Here is a 21870-nt window from a genome sequence, read left to right on the forward strand (position 1 = left end):
ACCGGGAACCGAACTCACGACCTTGCACTTGCCAGGCAGGCGCTTTGCCGCTGAGCTAAATCCCCAGCCCCTGTTGTTTTTATTTTTAAGGATTAAACATTTTAGTCAAAATTCCTTGCCTGTGCAAAACCCATCACCTCCATATTTGGCCTAATAGGGTTACAGATCTCACACTGGTTTGTAAGGTGGAATTCACTGTAGGTGTAGGATACAGCTTCACTTACAAAGCCAGAATTATCTTCCAGAGTTCATGGGAAGGTGGTGGCCCTGCTTCACATACTTTGCCTCAGAGGTGTCAAGTTTTTCAGTGTGCAGCAGGTCCCTCCCTAAGATCCTGAACCCCATCACAAAGCACATTCTATTGCATCTTTCTTCTCAAGTGCAACCTGGGTTTGTGCATCTTGTTTTGTACTCACTGTCCTCTTTGTACAACTATTTTGTGTCTGTTGAAATGTGGAAATTCACTGGCTGGGTTTCAGCTTCTGTGAATTAAGAATGATTTGGTGGATGCAGGAGCAAAAGATGGTGGGAGAGGAAGGAAAGCTGTTCAAAAAGAAATAAAGGGGCAAAAGATGTAAACAGAGCTTTTGCAAATGGGAAGGGGACCAACAGTTGGAGGGAGCGGTGAGAGAAGGGAGGAGTAGCGGGTTAAAAAAATAGAATCAGGATGCGTTCTGTACATGTACCGACTCTCCATGATAAATGTAATCATCTTGTACTATTAAAAACTTATAAGAAGAATGATTTAGGGGGAGTCTTCCATGTCATTCACATTTTGTTAAACACTGAAGATGCAAACACAGAACTCATGCTACCTACCATCAAGAAAACCACTGCTATGCAAAGAAGAGGCCTGGATCCCTCCCTTCCTGATCTTAGGCAATCCAGGGGAGCCCCCCACACACACACATCAAAAGGGCAATGATATGATCTGAAGTGGTGCAAGTTGGGAAGGGATCCACGCTGCCTACCTGGCTGCACTCATGTTGGAGAATGGCCATTTGGTAGCCAGGGAGGACACTGAAGCAAGTTGTCCTAGTACATTGGGGGAGGGCAAGGGAAGGAAAGTGAAGGAAGGGGGAGGGGTGTGCTGGCCACCAGCCAAGCCATGTTCCCCCTCCAGCAAGTACATGTTAAAATGAGAGAGTCAAGGACTTCTCATCCATCTGCTTTCTTCACTGAGAGCTTTCACCCCCTTAATCTTAAGGGGAGCTGAATGGTGAAGGTCTGTCTTCTGCAACTGCCTCCGAGCTGATCTGGGGCTGTTGACTCCACCCACCAAAATATTAAAAACCTCTCACCCATTTGCTTACCTAACCCACAGTAATAGCAAATTTTCAGCCCTGTCCCTCACCGACACAGGCCTGCAGCTGCTATAAAAGCAGCCCTCCCCAGGCACAGCTCAGATTTATTATAAGAAGGCTCCTCCCGTGTACTGACTCCCCACCCCATGCTACAGTACAAGCCCCCTTAAAATAAAGACTCACTCTGATGTTCCTGAGAAAAGAAAAAGAAATCCACTCCTAGGAGGAGAAATTACAGACAGTGGTAAACACCATGATAGAAATTTCCAGAAGGAATTGTGAAAGTACCAAACAGAAATACCTCAGACAACTCAGTTAGAGAAGGCTTCCTGGGGAAGATGATGCATAAATTGAGTACAAACAGCTGAAGAAAGTTATACCAGATGGAGGGAGGCAGAAGGACCCTCCCACCAGAGGGCAAGCATGAGTAGGCACTTGGGATATGCCAGCTGCTTGCTGGTGCTAGACATAGAGCAAGAAGCCAGGAGAGGAGAAAGGAGACTTAGGTGGAATCTAGGTCATGAGCACCTGGCTGACAGTGCTCCTGGACTAAGGGAGTGCTTTGGCAGTTGAGGAAGCTCTGACAGAGTCCTTGTGCTGGGAAATAGGGAGGGTTATTCTACATGTGGCCTAGATGCCCCAGGGTGAAATCCAGACCTGAAAAAACTGGAGTCTGCTGCACTTCCCACCCGTTCACCCTAATACCCCCGCCAGTTTAGCAGCTCCAGACCACCACCAAACAGCCTGCCAACTCCTGCTTGGAGGGAAACCAGCAGTGCAGGTCAGTGGGCCATGTGCTTGACCAGGGCAACTGGGGCCATGCTCCCCTAAACCTCTGTGTTCTGCCTCGTGGGTGTGGGCAGCCAGGCTGAAGAATGAGGGTCTCCGGGTTATTCTATGAACGAGAATCCAGGAGGCTGCTTTATGCTGTGAGTGAGCTAGAGAGGTTTAGGTGAAAAGAATGACCAAGTCCCTTTTGGGCAGATTGAAAAGTTCCACACAATGTGTCCTCAGTTGACCCCCATAGCTCTCTGGGACTTTGGCATGTGTCCCAGACCTGCTGACCAGCCCTCTGGTGAGGTCTGGGACAGATTCTTCATTACATCTTTTGGCTGCATTGAGCATGGACTAACAAATACTAAATTTCCTTCCTTCCTCCCTCTCCCTAACTTCCATGGGCTGGTCTAAATGTTGACTTCTACCCTGTAGCTGAGTTCCTCCAGCTCCCCATATCTTACAGCCTCTTCATTAAGCCCACAAAGACTGTGGAGGTGGAGGAACCTGTGCCGTGGACCCATCTCTGGGTTCAGGTGTTAGGAAGCGGTATTTCAAGGTACCATCTCAGTGGAGCACTTGGGACACACCAGTTCTCTGCTGCCTATCTCTGTCTGACCAGTCTCCCAACAGTCCCTGTGCACTGTCACCATCCCTGGAGAAACTGAGGCACAGAGTGGTTAAGTAAATGAAATAAAGCACCCAGCTTTAAAGACCAAAACTGAGGCTTGAACACAGGCAGTTTGCTCCAGAATCTGTGTGCTTTCCCTACAAAACTCTGCCTTGTTCTTCATAAAACCACAAAGGCGTTGATATGGGTAGACCTGGGCTATCCTTCCGGCCTTCACTGGGGGGTCCTCAGCTATCACTGGTCTTTCATCCACTTTGCAAAAAATATCATGCAGTCCCTGTAGGGATTAAATCAGGCAGTCATGGAAAGTGCCGGAGCTGGGTGCAGAGAAGGTTGTGATAGTGTCCACTGTCGTAGGTCCCTGAGCAGCTGCTCTGTGCCCATGGTGTTCTGTGTCCTGGATCCAGACAGAACAGCATGGCATTGTCTCTCTTGCTCTGGGTCCACCTCATGCTACTTTATTTCCCTGATTTGTAACCTGGGTCAGCAGCAGCTGTCTGCTTTTCCTGCTCTAATCCTTCCTTCTTTACTCATGTCTTACTCCACTCAGGCCTCTGCTGGCCAGCTCAGGACACTCTAATGTGCCCACTTTATATTCCTGGCAGTGTGCGAGAAGCTGCACCCCATCATGGAGAGAAGCCACGGCCTCCATTCAAAGGTGGTACTTGCAGGCTGGTATGAGGCCAGTGAAACTGGTCAACTGCAATTCCAGTGGAATGCCCTGAAATGAGGGAAATGCCCAAGGCCTGTGATGGCCAGAGAATAATCCCTGGGTCTCAGGAAAAGGGTCAGGATAAAAGTCACATTTCCCCACAACAATGCCTTAGGGTAGTCATGGGCCACTTGGCAGTCATGGCTAGCTGGGTATAATCTCAAGCTCATTGCTCAAAACCTGGACACACAGACATCCATGGTATGATATGGCCAGCTTTGTAATCATCTAGAATGACAGACAAAGATCATTACTTCAGTTTAGAATTGGGATTTAAGATTCCGCTATTAAGCTGGGCCTGATCCCATCACTAGGGAGGCTGCGGCAGAAGGACTGTGAGTTCAAGGCCAGCCTGGGTTACATATTGAGACCCTGTCTCCAAAACAGAAAAGGATTTCCCTAGTAGTCTTATCACATAATGTCTTTATAATAGCCGACCAGTCACCAGATGTGTTCATTGATAAAATTCCCTTAGCATCTCCAGCTCCTCTGTGTATCTAAGGAACCTGCTATTCAGAAGGTCATTGAAAGTACTGCGCAAGTAGAGTTAATAAGGAGCTTCACTGACCACTCCCACCACTGGAAGAAGAGTTTGGACAGTCCAAGGCAAATCCAAGACCTTCTATGTCATTAGAAGAATTCTGAAAACATATTCAACCTTCTCTGTGAAAGAGGAATAGGGATTTTAAAGGCTGTAGACATCTGAAATTTCTCTACATGGTGTCTTACATGTAACAAAATTAAGCAGTGTGGAAAGCAAATGATCACAGTCATCTACCTTGATCAAATCAAGTTTATTTATGCCTGAGAAATTCTGAATCATTCTCATGGAGACCTGCAGTCGGAAATACACGGAGCTGATGGCGGTGGCTCTGATCACTGCAGAAATGGGCAGGAGAAGAACAATGCCCAGCTCTGCGGTTAAGTAGATGTTACAGCAGCATTTTAGAAGGAGTTCTGGTGACCAGATGCTTTTGAAGTGACAACACGAACAGCTGTTGCCCCTGGATTTCAGTTGTCAGATCTCCTGCTGTTTCTACCCCTTGCCTCCCAGCACAGCAAGGTTGGAGGTGGGCTGTGCCCAGAGGTATGAAGCACCTAACTCACTAGTGCCCGGGGAGCCACAGCCAGAGGTCACCAAGCCAGTGGAGGTGGAGGTCTCTCCAGGGGCAGTCTCGCTTCCTCTGGAGGCTGTCTGGGAGCCTTCTGGGAGACTGAGGCATAGTGATCAAGTCTCTGTCCCCATCATGGTTACTCAGGTAGTTCTCTAGACTGGAGTAGGGATCTGCCTTAAAGAAGGAGGAAGTCATTGCCTCTTGGGCAATGCATTTAGAGAAACACACGCTCCCTCTACCAGAAGAGAGAGTTTTACAATCAGTGATGGAACCAGTTATATGTTGTTTCTCACCATTTACTGGAAAAGAGTGAGCCTTGTCCCCTGGCGTCTGATGAAGGGATCCAGCTCCCTGACCAAGAGGAAGCAGAGTACAGCCTGATAGATGCTGGGTCATTGGAGATAAGGACACAGCGGCTGGGCCAGTCTGGACAGCTCCACAATTCTTTGATGCCAGCTTTGGGTCAGACTGCTGCCCTCAAGTTGCTCATTGCCTAGGATATGAGAAAGAACACAGATGTGCTGAGCAAGAAGTCAGCCTCCGCTGCAGTGATAAACATAATGATAGCCGCTATTTGTGATATTTGTGAAGCACTTACTATGTGTCAGGCCCTGCTTCTGTGTGGCATGCAGGCTGTCTTTGTTTCTGTCTCTCTCTTAAAAATATGGCAATTTTATGAGATAAAGACAATTTTAGTCCTATTTTGTAAGTGAGGAAACTAAGAATCAGAAAAGTAACTTCCCAAGGTTCCAAACTAGTAAGTGGAAAAGTAGGGATTTGAATCCCTTGTCTGATTCCAAGAACAGAGGAGAGCAAGGAGTAGGGAGTGGGTGCAGGAAGCTGCAGCCTTCCTAGAGGAGACATCCTTGAAATATGAGTGTGTGATCACCATGCAGACAGAGAGAGACCAGTTCAGAGAGAGGGTCCACCATCAGTGTGAGTGGTGACAGAGAAGGATGCGTAGTGTTGGTGGATCAGGGACCTCCAGGAGCTTCCATGCCTGCAATGCAAATTTCCAGTTTGTTTTAGACACATATCCAGGTCAATATTTTTGAACAAATGTGTGCAGCCTCACTGAGCGTTATTATAAAGAAGATATACAGTGACTGTGCAGTGTGGTCAGAAGTAGGCTTCTGCTGTGACATAAGGTTGGGGCTCAGGCAGACCAGAGTATTTACAGGTTTGCAGGGTGTTTACAAGAAGGACAACAGCAGCATGGATGGTTCAGTGGTAGAATTTTTGCCTGCCAAGATGGACAACAGCATACCCCTGTTCTCAAGGAGTTTAAGACTCTATTGCAATTAGATTCTCTTCCAGCTCACATGGTCCATCCTCAACTGAGGACATCAGATGACCCGAGGATATTTTCCTCTCTCCTTATCCCTGAGGACACCCAGTTCTTGGAAGTCTCAGGAGGGTTCCATTCTGACTTGTTTATAGGTTTCGATGAGCAATCATCAATTACTCTGCTCCCCCAGGCCATCCTACATGGGCACCCAAGGCCCCCTTGCTCCAGAGTAACCTCATCCCCTGCAGTTGGTGTTCACTGGCCATGCTCTCTTCTTTCCATGTTTTCTCACAATCTGACTCATGGCTCGGCACACTCTTCCTACCCTTCCCTTCCACTGACTTTTCCCAAGGTAGGTCCTTCTCACCCGTCAGGGCTCATTCATCCAACACCTCTCTTGAGAACCTCTCCCCAGCCCTCAGGGATGCTAGGAGCCTCTCCCAGGGCTCCTGGACTTCTGTATATATGGCCATATGCTTAGATCTTGGCATATCCAATACAAGAGTTGTCAATGCACTCACTCCGCTCCTGCCCTAGAGCCAGTGCCAGAGGAAGGCACAGAAGCACCCAATAAATGCTGGTTGGTTGGTAGACAGGTGGTGGTTTGATAAATGGAAAACTTAATTTTGAATGACATCAAAAATCTGTATGACTCATCTTTAAAGTCACTCCTAAAATTTCACCCTAAAATCTAAGAAGAGTAAAATACATTGAGAAAATAAAAGGAAATATGAGAAACCTCCCGATCTTTCTAGTGTGTAAAATTCTCAAATACACAGAATTTCTAATATCAGATTTTTATTCTAATATCATTTCTACTTTCTTTTAATCTCTATTTAATTCGTACTCTAAATGCCATTAAGCCCTTTTCATTATTTTGGAAATGCATCTTTTCAAGTCTTGAGGACAAATGTTTCAATGGGTAATTATTTTTGCCTGTTTCCTTTGGCTAGATTTTCTTGGTGTTGAGATACATAAACTTTTGGAGGGTTTTTTTTAGCTCTATGTTTAATATAACTTTAAAACATCTCATTATCCTGAATCTCAGCCAAAAGATAGTTTCTTTGTGTGTTCTCTTACTCTTTATGCACTCATATGCATAATTTCTGCTTAAATGCAATCAGGTTACATAGGATTTCTTAATGTTATTTGGTAAACACTTGCAAGCTTCTACGTAGCCGTCATATTAACCATTTATAATAGCTGCAAATATTCCAGCATAATGCTGTGACAGTGTTTATTTAATCACTTCTATGTTGAGTGCTGAAGTCAGACTCAAGTTGCTGCTGTTATGAATGCCATTCTCCTAAACATCTTTGCCAGACCCTACCACTAACAGTGTCTCTGTGGGCTGGGGATTTAGCTCAGCAGCAAAGCACCCGCCTGGCAAGCTCAAGGTTGTGAGTTCAGTTCCCGGTACTGGAGAAAAACCAAAAAAACAAACAAAAAAAAAAACCAGCGTCTCTGGTGAGTAGAAGGCTTAATGTTAGAACCCACATGAGCAGAAAAATAAATGTGCTTTAGATTCAGAGAAATGGAGGTGCAAATCCTAACGCTCCCCCTTATTACTAATATGACCTTGTGCAAGTTACTTAAATTCCCTTACCCCACTTTTCCCATGTGAAAATTTGAAAGAATAAGAGTCTCACTAGGTTGGCATGAGCACTAGGTGACTATAGCTTACAATACCTAGAATACAATAAAAGCATAAGAAATACTGGTCCCCTCCTGTACTATATGAAGACAGTGGATCAGGGCTCAACTTCTACTGCTGCCATTTATTTTTTATATAATATTGACCATGTGCCTTAATTTCCAGGGCCCCATTTTTTATAAGTGTGAGTGATTATATCCATTGTGAACCATAGCAACTATATCACAGGTGAGGGTTAAAATGGTAATGCATGTGAAAAATGCTTTTTGAACTCTAAATTACTACTCCAGGAAGCCAAGTAAGTCTCATTGCATTTGTCATCTTCTATATATTGGCTGTGACTTTCAAGACTATGCTGAGATTCTGAAACTGTATAAGAGATCAGAGAAAAGAGGAGTGATTGATTAGAGATGCCTGCAAAGAGGTTAGCAGGAGGGAGCTTGGGACATATGCCATGTATTTAGCACCTCTTCCTAGTACAACTACTAATAAATGTATAATAGTAATTTGTGGTTTTGGTGCAGCCTATAAGCTTCTCATTGGTGTGGTTGACTGAGTATTGCTCTTCAACTAAGTGGTACCCACTGTATGTAAAAACATTTAGGTTTTGCAGTCATGTTTTCTGATCCTGGACCTTTACTTTCCCAAGTAAATGAAATGTTTTTTTGGTTCTTTTCTTATGGTTTAAAGAACATTGGTCCCTTTGTGTTACCTCCACTGATAGCTATAAGAGTATAGTCCAATGCCTGGAAGACCTGGATAATTAACTTTGGAAAATGACTCCCAGCAGAAGGACACAAAGTAGCCTCCAAGAGAGTATGTGTAACTAGAGTCAGCATTTGAAATCTTGCTGAGGTTTTTGTGTTTCTTATTTTTGCAAGACTTTGACTCCCAGCCAAATATTTTCCTTGACCTTATGACAGGAGAAGGGACTACAGCCCAACACCCTTTCCCATTCAAATGCCAAAACAAGCCAGAGAATGGATCAGGAGTCCCTGCTCAGAGACTAAAATGACCCCAGTTATTAGGAGCCAGTTGGGAGAGGATCCAGGCAGCCTATGCCCCTCCAAGCATTCAGACAGAACTGCAGTAAAGCCCAGAAGTTCTGCAGAGGCGGGAGCCACAGCAGCAAATCTGTGCCCCATGCAGAGCCCAGCATATTACAGATCCTCAAAAGATTTACAGCATAAAGTGTGCTATTCGAAGTAGCCCATGGGTCACACCGTTTGCAAACTGTTGGTCACTGAGCTGGTATGAGTCAAGAAAATGAGATTGAGAACTTTAAAACTACTAAAGCAATTTGACATTCTTGGGACATCTGAGTGCTTGGCCTGTGCCTTCATCCCATTGATTGAGATGCAGAGCAATTCAAGGTTATCAAATTCTCATGATAAGTGGCCACTGGTCACAGGCTAAAAGAGCACATGGTACAGGCAGTTTGGTGAGACCAGCATAGACCAAAGTGGACCTGATTCAGAGGCCAACTCTGGCCTCCCAAGACCCTCCAGAGTGAAAAATGATCCTAATAGCAATACTTACTGAAGAACATCTATAGGCTGCTAATAAGATAAAGATGAATGGGTCTTATTGCCCACATTTACCACTACAAATCCACCAATGCCTAAGGTCTCCAAGCTACTCCAGGCAGCAGTGCTTTCTGGGACTTCAGATTACAAAGCCCTGTGCCACTTCAGCATGGGTGAAGACTGCGCCTTGGCATGGCCCTGGAGGGAGGGAGAGCAAGGAGGGTGACCGATTGTGAGAGAGAGAAAAAGGAAGAAACAGACAGAGACAGAGAGCAAATATTTTAGATCCTGAATGTTTGGCCTCTGAAACAAGGCTTCAGAGCTCAGTCTGATTTCTCCTCCTCCTCTTCCTCCTCCTCCTCCTCCTCCTCTTCCTCCTCCTCCTCCAAGAGCGGCCCCTTCTGAGAAGATGCAGAGAAACCTCTTTGGACTGAAGTCATGGGAACGTTCCACACAAAGAATGATTAAAACTTGGAACACCCGAAGGGTACTTTTAATTGCATTTGGAGATAGAAAAGCAGTACACATGACTGCATGATAAGGGAATTCAAGCAGTTAACTCTTAAAGAAGTGAAATAACCATGACATATAGACATTCCAGTGTCTACAGAACAATGGTGTCTAAAGTCAGGACTAAGGGAATGCATTAAAGCATTATATAATATTATAATATGTTATAAATGTGTAATATAAGTACAGAATATTCTGTTATGTTACATATTAATATATTATATATTATGTTAATTTTTTTATAATTATAGAGTCAAACAGCCAAACAAAAACAGTATTGCAGCAGAGTCATCTTAACTGAAAATAATTTCAGAGCCATGGAACTTTCTAAAATTCCTGGCCTTTAAAATACACATAGTGGGGCCAGGGATTTAGCTCGGTGGTGCAGCAACTGTCTGGCAAGAGTGAATTCCTGAGTTCAATCTTGGTATCCCCCAAAATAACTAAACAAATAAAGTACAAATATGGTTTGGATTAAAGATAGTAATTTCTCAGTCTCAAACACCAGAGAAAGAGAAAAAAACACAGTTATTTAATAAGACATTGAAAATCAAGAGAGATGGCAAGATGGAAAATTGTCGGTCTGTCTGGGAAGGCTGAGGAACGCAAGTTTAAGTGCAAGATAAGGCCCAGAGAAGATACTGCCTAAAAATTGCCTTCCCAATTGTGTGGAAGAGTCTGAGAAAGTGTATCAGGCATATAGGAAGGGAAAGGGCAAAAGAAGAGCTGTTTGACTTTTATTGATTGACTGCAGTACTGGGAAGTGAACGTAAGGGTGCTTTACCACCGAGCTACATCTCTGGCTTGTTTCTTTCTTTTTTTAATTTGACCCAGGGTCTCACTAAATTTCCCAGGCTGGCCTTGAACTTGTGGCCCTTCTGTCCCAGCCTGCTGAGTAGCTGGGGTTATAGCATATTCTACTATACCTGGCACTGAATTTAACTTGAGAGAATAGACAGGGAAGTAGGCTGAATTCTGAAGAAGAAATGTACTAGTCAGCTTTTCCATTACTGGGACTCAATACCCAATACCTACAACTCAGGGCAAGAGAGTTTTATTTGCTTCATGGTCTTGGAGATTCAGTCCATGCTGGCTGCAAGACAGGAACATTATGGTGGATGGCCATGGCGTAGCAAGGTTGCTTACGTTATAATGGCTGGGAAACAGGCAGGCAAACAATGCTACAAAGAAAGGGGCTAGGGACCAGATATAGTACCCAAGGTCACACCTCTACAGCCCCCAAACACACCCAGGAATGGTGTCCCACCAACCCTTTCAGGTTAACATAATTAAGGTAATAATTAACCCTCAGGGGGATGGTAAGTTTCACTGCTCAGCTATGAAGCTCAAGGTTTTTCTGTGCCTGTCCTCAGATTAGTCCTCTACTCTGCACAGGCACTGTTTCTCTATCCACAGAAAATTCAAATTCCTTTGAACAATGGTGTTTAAGCTCTATGCCACATTGTCTGTTGAAATACCAGAGAGTTGGAGAGTTGAAAGACCAGAGTAGGTTGTGAAAAAAATACGTGAAAAAGGGAAAGACAGGTGAGATTAACATCTCTGGTCTTGATCTGCTTAAGGACCTTGGAAATGGCAAAAGTTTGCACTATAATTGAGACAAAATAAGTAAAATTTACAGTGTCCACCTAACACCTACGAAAGGGAAGGGAGGGCAGTGAACTAGGATCATTAAAAATCCTACAGGGAATACAGAAACTTGATTTCATCCCCAGCACAACTTCAGGAAGATGACATTCGTGGCTCAGTTTTACAAAGCAAACCCAAGGCTCAGAGAGGTTCTGGGACTCATGTAATATCATTGAGAGGACAACTTGCCAAATAGGAATAGGATATGTGTTGACCCAGTGTCCCACCACTCTGTCATGATGCAGAAATATCACCCTGAAGGCCCAGATGTGGTCAACATGTCCAGTGAGATGATCAGGCTATCTTTGCAAATTGTTAACAGATGCAGTGGATCGAGAACAAGGAACAGTACCCAGAATTTAAGTACAAGCAGGGAGTCAAAGCCCAGAGTGGGCATATCCCACCCTGCCTCACATTCCTGTATGTCTCAGACTCCTCCACACCCCTGCCTTCAAAGTCATCCCTCACTCCCAGGCTCATCCCTCTGCTGGTACCTGTATGTGTATTTTAAAAGCATAGATCAACTCGTGTCACTCCTCTGAGGTTCACCTCAAAGCCACCTACTGAAATTCACCTGGTGATTGCACACCACACTCCAAATAAAATCTAAATTCCTTCCAGAGGCCTGCAACACTGTACAGCATCTGGCCTCTGTACTTTCACTCGTCACAGCTGCCTGCAATGAGTAGAGTCCTCACTGGTCTGGTATTTGCTTTTCCAACACACCAAGTTCCTTTCTGAGGGCAGGTCCTTTGTACTTCCTGAATCAGGCCACACTTAACTAACTGTGGAACTTTGGATAATTGCCTACCTTTTTTGTGCCTTGGTTTCCTCACCGATGAAATGGTCATAATAATAGTTCCTTACCTCAATGCATTGTTGAAAGGGTTAAATGTGGTGGTACCAACAAAATGCTTAGAATAAAACCGTCCCACAGTAAGTGCACAAGAGATAGCTCCTGCTTGCATCATCGTCATCATCATCATCATCATCATTATCATCATCATTATCATCATCTCACCTGCGACACTCTGGCTAGATTTTTCCTGGCTGGCTTCTTAATAGTCAAGAGTCAGGACAAGTGTCCCCTCCTCCAAGAGTTCTTTCCTGATCAGCTTCTCTAAAGTGATCCCCCCCATAGTGATTATGCTCTGTCACACCTCCTCACCTCTCTTATTTTTCTTGTAATTCCCTTTATCAGCGAGTTATCTAGTGTAACCAGCTGTCAGTTTACCCTTCTAGCATCTCCTTGCCCTGTGTTCCTCTCACTGCAATGTAAAGTTACCGATAGCGGAGTCACACCCCCTACTACCTAGAAAGGCACCTGTGAATAGAGGGTCAATAATTTTAAGTCTGTCCAACTTGAGGTGTGCTTCTGAGAATTCTAAAGTGTTAAAGAGCAAATCATTGATAAAACCCCAATCCCAACCTTGTCTGGGAAGCCCAGAATATCCATCTGTGAAAGCCATTAACTAGCTCTGACACTGTAGACTAAATGCCTGCAGTCTTCTTCTCCAAGGACTAAATGCTCTTATTTACAATTTATAAACAAATCTGTATAGTAGGGTAGATGCAGAGTATTATTAATTTTTTTATAAATGTACCTTATATGTAAAACAAGAGAGATAAGTATGCCTGCCAAGCACTTTTCCTACTTAATCACTCTGAAAAGAAGGCATGTTAAAAACTGTATGAGATATAACATCTATAAAAATTAGTAAATATCATGCTAGAAATGAGAATACTGGAACCAGTAGAGTAGACAGATGGATGGAGGCAGGCCCAAACCTCCCTGCCAATATCCGCATAGGATGCTTTGGGTTTGGTCTTGATGTTCCATTTGCAAGAGTCATTCACATTCATTGAGTCCACAAACATTTACTAAGCATCTATCATATGACTGGGTCGACTATGTTCTCTAACTAGTGAATTTCCTATTTCGATACTACATATGGGTAAACTCATGGGAATCACACCATTGCCTTCCACCTCCCTAAACTTTTTCCTTTGGTCTTCATAACATGGGACTGGAAGTCTTCACAATAAGGCACTTAATTTCTCTCCCTTTGCTTCTAGCCAAATTTTCAAGCTTTGGGAAATAAGGGAGAGATGGAGTAGCTCCTTTCCATTTCACTACTAACATCAGCATGGAAACTTTTGACGTAAGAGCAGAATTCAATTCCAGAAACTTGATGATGGCATATTTTAACCTTATGAATTGACCAAAGTATTTCTTCTTTCCTCTCTCAACTTTCCTCTTAAATTCTACTTTGTTTTACCCATAAAACAAATTTATAGACACCTACAATATTTCTGAGCAATATTACCATGAATGTAAACCTGAGGTTGAAAATTGAAAGTCTTAACCAGGAGTGGTGGCACATGCCTGAAATGCCAGCATTTGGGAGGTGGAGGTAGGAGGATCGCTGTGAGTTCGAGACCAGCGCAGGCTACAAAGGGAGTTCAAGGCCTGCCTGAAGTGCATAGCAAGACCCTGTCTCAAAAAGACAAAAAAAAAAAAAAAAAGAAAAAGAAAGAAAGAAAGAAAATTGAACGTTTTCATGATATGGAATAACAAAATATATGAAAGGACAAAATGCTATCAACCCAGTAAACAACTGAACTTCAAGATTTTAGGATCTCACTAGCAGATGCAAGGGAAAGACAGGGCTTGCTATGGAAAGACTATAAAATGTAGTCCTGGACAGTGGATCTGGTGCTTTGTTGATTCCCTTGACACTAACTCTGTTACTTCCATTGTCTCTGGTTTGCATTGGCAAGCAAAAAACAGTTCTTCTTCTGCTAAATGGGGTGAGAGGGGTGAGGTAACATCTACCTGCAAAAGTAAAAGACTAGATGAGACCACACACATTGAAAGCCTTGTAAACTGTAGGGTACTCTGCGAAAATAGGCACCCATCCCTCAGTATCCACTCCCCCTATCCAAACTTGTTATCCTAACTGAAGAATCAATGAGTTTTCAATAAAATTTCAGTTAAATAATTTGGAAGTCCATTCAAGCTACTCACTAGTCAAAATGCAGGACCCAAAATGATTCAGCTAGCCAACGTCCCCATTATTCCAACTCCCTCTCTGCATCTTTGCTCTCCAAATCTAGAAACCACATTGATTTGGATGACAGCGAATAATTGAACTGACAGCCACCATTATCCTCACTATCATTTTATGGTCTAATTTACACAGAGGAAAATAATGTTGAACTGAATTGTATGAAATTGTTATTTTTTGCAGGTCGAAAATGTTAAATATTGGCCATTTTAGATGCCTCACCCTAATCTCTAAAAGAGAGGGATCCTATATTCAAAGTAAACACTCTCTTGGCTGCGTGATTTTCTATTTCCCACCGTCAGTATCCAATTCCTGTTTAATGTTGTAGCGGTAAATGTAACCACTGTGTACTGTCTGATGATGCCGTGCCGGACACCGCAAATCATTTAACTGACCGTCATCATTTTACTGAAGAAAATTTAATTGTGCCTATCTCGAATAACTTATTTGGATAGTGCAAAATTTAGAAAATATAAAACCTTCAAAATGGTTACCTTCCACCTTATGTACCCTCTGCTACCCAGTTTCCCTGCCTAAAAGCAGTAAACATTGCCAGGTTCTTTCAGGGATATTCTTTTTTTCTTTTAAAGCGAATAAGAAATTTTAAAAGAACGTTTAAAATGATACAGAATTTCAAAAGAAGATGATAGGAAATCAACAGTGGTTGTACTGTATATTGTTATCTTCAAAGTAGTTGTACAGATTACTAGCCATAGGTATGCAAAATTGATTTTAAAAAATTAAGCATTAGCTGTTCCTTTCAATAAAGCAATAGAAATTAGTCTACACAGATATAAGTGCAGAATACACACACACACACACACACACACACACACACGGTGCTAACAGACTCTGCCTACAGCGTGTTATCAGGATGTCCTTTACAAAAGCAGCAGAGATATATCCTAGAGGGGTATCACTCCAGAGAGAGATCATCATTTATTCTACTCACTTATTAATGAGCATTTAGGTTGTTTCAAATCCTTCTCTACTAGGTATTAACAATGGATGTGCAAGTATCTTCTAAGATTTGATTTTGCATACAAGCATTTAAAACACTAAATATGTAGGAAAAATTTCTAAAAGTAAAGCAACTAGGTAAAAAAATACTTATAATTTTGACAACTATTACCCAATTGTGCAACATAGAGGGTCTGCTAAAGTTCTGCTCCATAGCAGTATATGAAAATGTGTTTTCTCATCCTTTTCAACAATTATAGGTTTTCAATTATTTTTCATTTTTCCCAGTATTATAGGTGAAAAGGGTATTTTATTTTCATTTTAATATGTATTTCTTTCATTACAAGAAAGACTGTCTTCTCATCTACTTAAGACCATTTATATTTCCTTACTTGTGAATTATTTGCTAGTACACTGTATCCATTTTATTTGGGTGTTTTCTTTTTCTTATAGATATAGTGGTTTATATTTTAAAGAAGTCACTTCCACGTGATATAATTGAAATCACAAGTTTGTAAAGTTTCTTTAAAACTGTTTGCTTTCTGGGGTGAAGGAAGGGAGAGGAAAAAGAAAGAAGGAAGAGAAAAATTATATATACATATATATGCACAAGATAGCTAAGGTAATTGTACTGCTAATTTTTACCAGTTTATTGAAAGGAACAGTTAATGTGTAACTGATCAGTCTTTCATGCCTATATCTGGTTATCTGAGCAACCACTTTGAAGATGACATTATGTGATATAACAACCATTGCTAATATCCTATCACCCTGTTTTGAAATTCTGTATCATTTTTATTGTTTTTTATGCTGTTTTGTTTGTGTATTTATTTTGTTATTTTGGTCTTTTTCCTTTGTCTTTAAAATGAGAAACAAAATTTATATGTATATTCAAGGATAGCTGGGATAGGTGTATTGCTGATGTCTATGGTTTATTGAAAGGAACAGTTAATACTTAAATTTTTCTTTCTCCTTGACCAATTTTGCATGCTTGTATCTGGTAGTCAGAATGATTGATTTGAAGACAACAATATGCAATATAAGAACCACTGTTGACTTCCTACCATCTTGTATGGTGAAGCACTGTACCATTTTCAACTTTTTTATTAGCTGTTATTGTCTTTGACTGATCAATCTTGCATTCTTACATCTGGTAGGCTGAGCAACTTTGTTGAAGATAACAGTATCTAGTGTAGCAACCATTATTAATTCCTATCATTTTGTTTTGAGGTCATGTATCCCTTTTGTTGTTTTTCTTTTTGTCTTCATTGTTGTTGTTTTATTATTTTTTTCTCTTTAAAATAAAAAAGTATTTTCTTTACCTATTGAACATTTTTCATTCTCTGTGTGTGCATTAAATGAAGAATAATTTCCCCAACTCCTCTGTTTTATGTTTGTATTTAGTAATTCTTCCTTGAGTTAATAATAGTAAAATATATTATTCTGTGTTTTCTCACACCACTTTTAAAACTGGGGAATTTTTTAATGTTTAAATAATTGATTTATCTGGAATTTGGGGAATTATGCGAAACTATGCAGTCATTCAGTTATCAAGATATCATTTACTGATAAGCACACACTATTCTCACTAATTTTTGGTGTATTACAAATTGTCTTAAGTATTTAAATTCATTTCTGACTCCATTTCTGGTTCTGTTTACTAAGCTTTATAGACTTAATCTAGTTACTGTGCTTCTAAAATCACTCACTTTATAATGTACCTTAGTAGCAAGTAGAATTGGTATAATCTCATTATTCTTTTTATGATTCTTAAATATTTGTTTATTCTTCACCTAAACTAGATATTTTAATGCTTTTATAGATTTTATTTTTTAATTCATCCTCATGAGTATTTCACTTGAAATATTATAACATTTGCAAATGATGATTTTAATAAGTCTTGTTCAATTCTTACATCTTCTCTTTCTTTTGTCTAATTATATTAGCTAGTACCATCAGAAAGTGTTAAATAATAGTTAAGGTAATTAACATCCTTATCTTTGTCTGACTTTAATGGGAGTGCTACTAGATTTTTTCATTAAGCAGGATGATGGCTTATGATTTGAGATGGGCACATTTCTCACATTAAGGTAATATCTATTCTTACTTTATTAAAAGCCATTTAAAGAAAAAAAATGGAAGTTGAATTTTATTAAATGTATTTCTGGTATTTAAGGAGGATGTGGTTTTATTTTTCCCTCTTTATTATAATGATTAAATATATTGATAAAAATAATTGACACATTTTGTGCAACTGATATCCAAAGCAATATTTTAGTGTGTTGACATTCTTCATTTAATCCTTGCAAAATCTAAAAGTAGGAATTACTACTATTCACACTCCAAAATCAAGAAAACTCACACTCACTATGGTTAAGTAATTTGAACAAGATCAGATAGCCTGTAAAAAGCAAAACAGAGATTTGAACCCCGACCAAATCTCATTCCTCGTATATAATCAATATGCAAATTTTCATGTTGACAGATTTTTTTTTATAGCAAATCAATATTTCACTCCTGGAACAATTTTCACTGTTCACTATGTACTGTTTTGTTCATTGGTGTCATGTAACATTAAATAGTGCTAATATTTATAATTTCATCAGTATTCAAAGGAAAGATTCATCTAAAATTTCCATTTTTTGTTATAAGTTTGTTTACATTGAGTTTTTAGTATCCCAGACTCATACATTTTGGAATCTGTCTTTTTCCATTTCCTACAAAGTTTGAATGACATTGAAGTTATCTGCCTTCTAAAGGTTTTGGAGAATTTTCATGTGGCTCTATGTGGATCTAATTTGCTTGTGAAACCATCTGGGTCTGGGGCTTTTTTTTTTTTTGGTAGAAAGTGGCTTCTTGTCAATTTTTTTCCTCTCAGTTTTTTTCTTTTTGAAGGCTCTGCCTTCAATCTAGTTTGAAGATATAATATCCTTGCAAAATCCTTGCAAAAACGGGAGATATAATATTTTTCCTCTTGAATTTTGATTTTAAAATTATTGATTTTAAAATTATGAATGTTATTATATTTATTTATTTTAGTATATAGTAAAAGAAATTGTTGTTCAAGGAAGAGTATCAAGATGCTTTTAAGAAATCTTAGAAAAGTAGTCAATTTTGATGATTAAATTGGATAAGGACTACAAGAGAGATGGAGGTATAAATTCTATCCCGTATGTTTTAGCTAATAGAGCAGGCTGCATGCTGACCCCTTTCACTGTATATGGATAAGAAGGGGCTAGGAGTGGTCGAATGGGACAGGGAGCTGAATTGTTTGGTCTGGTTTTCATACATTGGGTTTGGACGCATTTGATACATCCATAGCTGTGAAAGACAGCAGGTAGATAGATATAAACTGTCAATTTTTTCAATATCTGATCATTAAAAGCTTAAAGATTATTATGAAGGGTAAATCCCAAAAAGATGGAAAAGAGCCAGAAACTCATCCATAATGCTACTGAATGTTAACCAGCATTCACCCCTGGACAGTCTCTACACTTGAGAGTTCATTCTATTATACTGTCTATTGAGTATGCTCAACGTAGGAGCTTCGGCAAGTCCCAACCTGGGCATCTGTGAGCAATCCAAGGATGTTGCAAAATGACAACCCTGTTGCAAAGACCCTGCAGACCTTTCTCTTAAAGGAAGTATTTGGTGTCCAGGATAAGGTCTAAGATGTTGTGCCTGTGTTTTAATCTTTTCTACTCTGCTGTTTTGGAATCTCTGCAGTGTTTTTAAAATATTTTTAATAACTCTGTGGTTTGTAATTTGGTCCATGAATCCAGAAAGCCTCTTTAAACATGACACATGGTTTTCTAATACAAAATGAAAGGTTCTAAGGCCCAGAAGCATATCCAGAAACCAGTTCCTGGAATCTTGAGGGAGACCTTTCTGCTTGTAAAAATTTTATAGTTATTGGAAAATGTTGCCATAGGTTTAATATGACTCTCTGGAATAATCTCTGGATATGGTAATATTAACACATAGTGTTATTGCTGTAAAATAGAGTTAATATAGGAAATAAGATTTTCTGACCATAGAGTTTTCCAGAAAACTCCAGAATATGTCTTTCTCAAAATTTGAACCTAAGTAATGTTCTTATGTTATTTCTTCCTTCTTCAAAAAGTTCGATAAAATGATGTCCTTGAACACAATTTTAAATTGGTCAATACACTGACTCACTCAAACAACATTAGCTGTAGTTGTATTTTTCCATTGCTATATTTACATGTAGTTGATTCAACTTTTAATTACAAGCATTCACTTATATTTTCTCTTATTAGAGGTCTTTCACCCTCTGAAAGCCATCATTTCCTTATTAATTTCCCAGTGGCTTTCGGCAATTTCTAGCTGTGGCAATGACTGTGAATAAACAGTCTTTATTGTTTATGGTTTTATGATGGAGAAAAATACTTTTGATATACTTGAAATGCTGATTATTAGATGAAGTCCAAGGAATAGTCATTAACTTTGATGATACACAAAATAACATCTTATTGAGGTTCCAGTATATTCCAAAACCCAGAGAATATAAATATGAAGATGTATAGCTTGTTTTCACCAAGCTTTGCAATAAAAAAGTAAGAAAGTAATTGAACATTTGCTATGTGCCACGCATTTATTCATTTTTGTAACAAATATTTAAAGGATGCCTAAAATGTGTGACATGGTGCTGGGTGCTGACAATTCAATGCTGAGCAGGAATAAGTATGTTCCTGCTCTAACTGGTCATGGCCAACAGGTTGTCACACGAAGTGTCTGCACAACTTCAAACTAAGGAAAGAAGTAGAATTCTATGAGGAAATATAACAATCTGCCTCTGGGCTAGCAGACATCTCAAAAGGCTTCCCTGGGAAGTGCACAGCTGGACTGAAGTCTAAGGAGCCATTGGTTTTGGAAAGGAAAGAAGAGGAGAGGAGAAGAGAGGAGGGGAGAGGGGAAGGAAGGAGAAAGAAGGCCAGAGACATTATATCATATTTAGGGTCACACATCCGTGACTCACCCAGGCACACCCAGAAGTGTGCTTTGCTAATCATCTGGGTGGCTTCTAAGTGAATCCAGTTGACAAGCAAGCCTATCCACCCCAAATTGTTTTGATTCATAGCGGTGTTTCTCTTTAATCTCTTCACTACCAGAACCACTGTGTTGGGGGGAGGGGAGTTAAAAGTCCAAATCCCTAGTCCACACCCAAGACCATTCTGTGGGTGGATATGATATAAATATTTTTCTCTGTATGTTTTGCTCATATTGACCTTTTCAGAAAGTCTATTGTTTTAGGGCAGTTTTATGCTCATAGCAAAATTGATCAGAGATTTCCTATAGCCACCTTTCACATGCACAGCCTTCTCTCATCCCAAACCCCTCCAGTGTACATTTTTTGCAATCAGTGAACCTGCATACCACATCATAATCCCACAAATTCCAGTTTACGTTAAGATTCACTCTTGGTATTTTATATTCTTCGGAGTTACACAAATTTAAAATGAGATGTGTCCACTTCTATAGCATTATCCAGAGCAGTTCTGCTGCTGTAAAAATCTGGCCTCCCATAAAAATCTGGGCTCCCTTGCTTCTTCTATTCCTGCCCCATAATCTCTGGCAACTGCTGATCTTTTTACTGTCTCCATCCTTTTGCCTTTTCCACGATGCCATATGGTTGGAGTCATACAGTACGTAGTCTTTTCAGACCCACATTTTTCACATGGTAATATGCATCTAAGGTTTCTCTATGTCTTTTCACAGCTTGATAGCTCATTTCTTTTCAGTGCTGAGTAATAGTCCTTTGTTTGGATATATCTATAGATTTTTACATTTACCATGCGGTTCCTGTGTGTAGCCAAGCTTAAGAACTAGTGGTTATAAAAAGATCTCCTAGCCGTCTTGTGGAGATTAGAGGTCTAGATCTCCCCAGAGGGAGATCAGGGACTTCCCCAATGGAGAAAAGGTTTTGAAGGTAGCAACATCTACTCAAACTGGAATGGAGGAGATAAGTTTCAGGGATACTTATACCGCTGAATTATGATAGTGATGTATGTAAGCAGGAAGGGAGGGACTTGGAGGACCAACTCCCAGTTTCTAGGCAGCATTATTATCTAGATGAGTTGTGGTTAAAAGCCTGAGGAGGTGGAGTGACCAGGAATCCCTACTTGGCCAACTTACCAGCCAGTTGGGCATTCTTAGGATTTATATCTAGATGTCCTCCAAAGCTTTGTGTGTTCATAGGTGAGGATTTGGGGAGGTGATTGGATCATGCGGTTGTGATACTCATCAATGGGTTAGCCCACTGATGAGATTATGGCTAAATGTGATGTTGGCAAGTGAAGCCTGGTTGGAAGAGATGGGTCACTGGGGGCGTGACCTGGAAAGACTTCTGTCTCTCCCCTCTCCCTAGAAGTCTTGGCTTCCTGTCTGCCATGCTATAAGCTGTTTCTCCTCTGCCTAGCCACCTTGCCTTCGAGCCAGCTGACTATGCACTGAAACTTCCACAAACTGTGAGCCAAAATAAACCTTCCCTTCTTTCAGTTGTGAGGGTTGGGCGTTCTGTCTTAGCAATGGGATATTAACTAAGACAGGTACCTTAAAAAATTCACTTAACCCCTCACTCCTCAGTTTACCCTGGTATAAAATGAGCATGATAGTGGTTTTTTTTGTTTTGTTTTGTTTTGTTTTGTTTTGTTTTTCTCC

General features: G+C 40.6%; 1 protein-coding gene across 9 annotated transcripts in view; it reads left to right on the plus strand.

Annotated features, from left to right (window-relative positions):
* Ldb2 (LIM domain binding 2) overlaps positions 1-21870 on the plus strand; it is a 368457-nt gene that overhangs the window by 290309 nt on the left and 56278 nt on the right. The gene's annotated exons all lie outside the window — the stretch shown is intronic.

Source organism: Chinchilla lanigera, unplaced genomic scaffold, assembly GCF_000276665.1.
Source record: "Chinchilla lanigera isolate Chin_1 unplaced genomic scaffold, ChiLan1.0 scaffold00079, whole genome shotgun sequence".
In the NCBI taxonomy this organism is placed as follows: domain Eukaryota; kingdom Metazoa; phylum Chordata; class Mammalia; order Rodentia; family Chinchillidae; genus Chinchilla; species Chinchilla lanigera.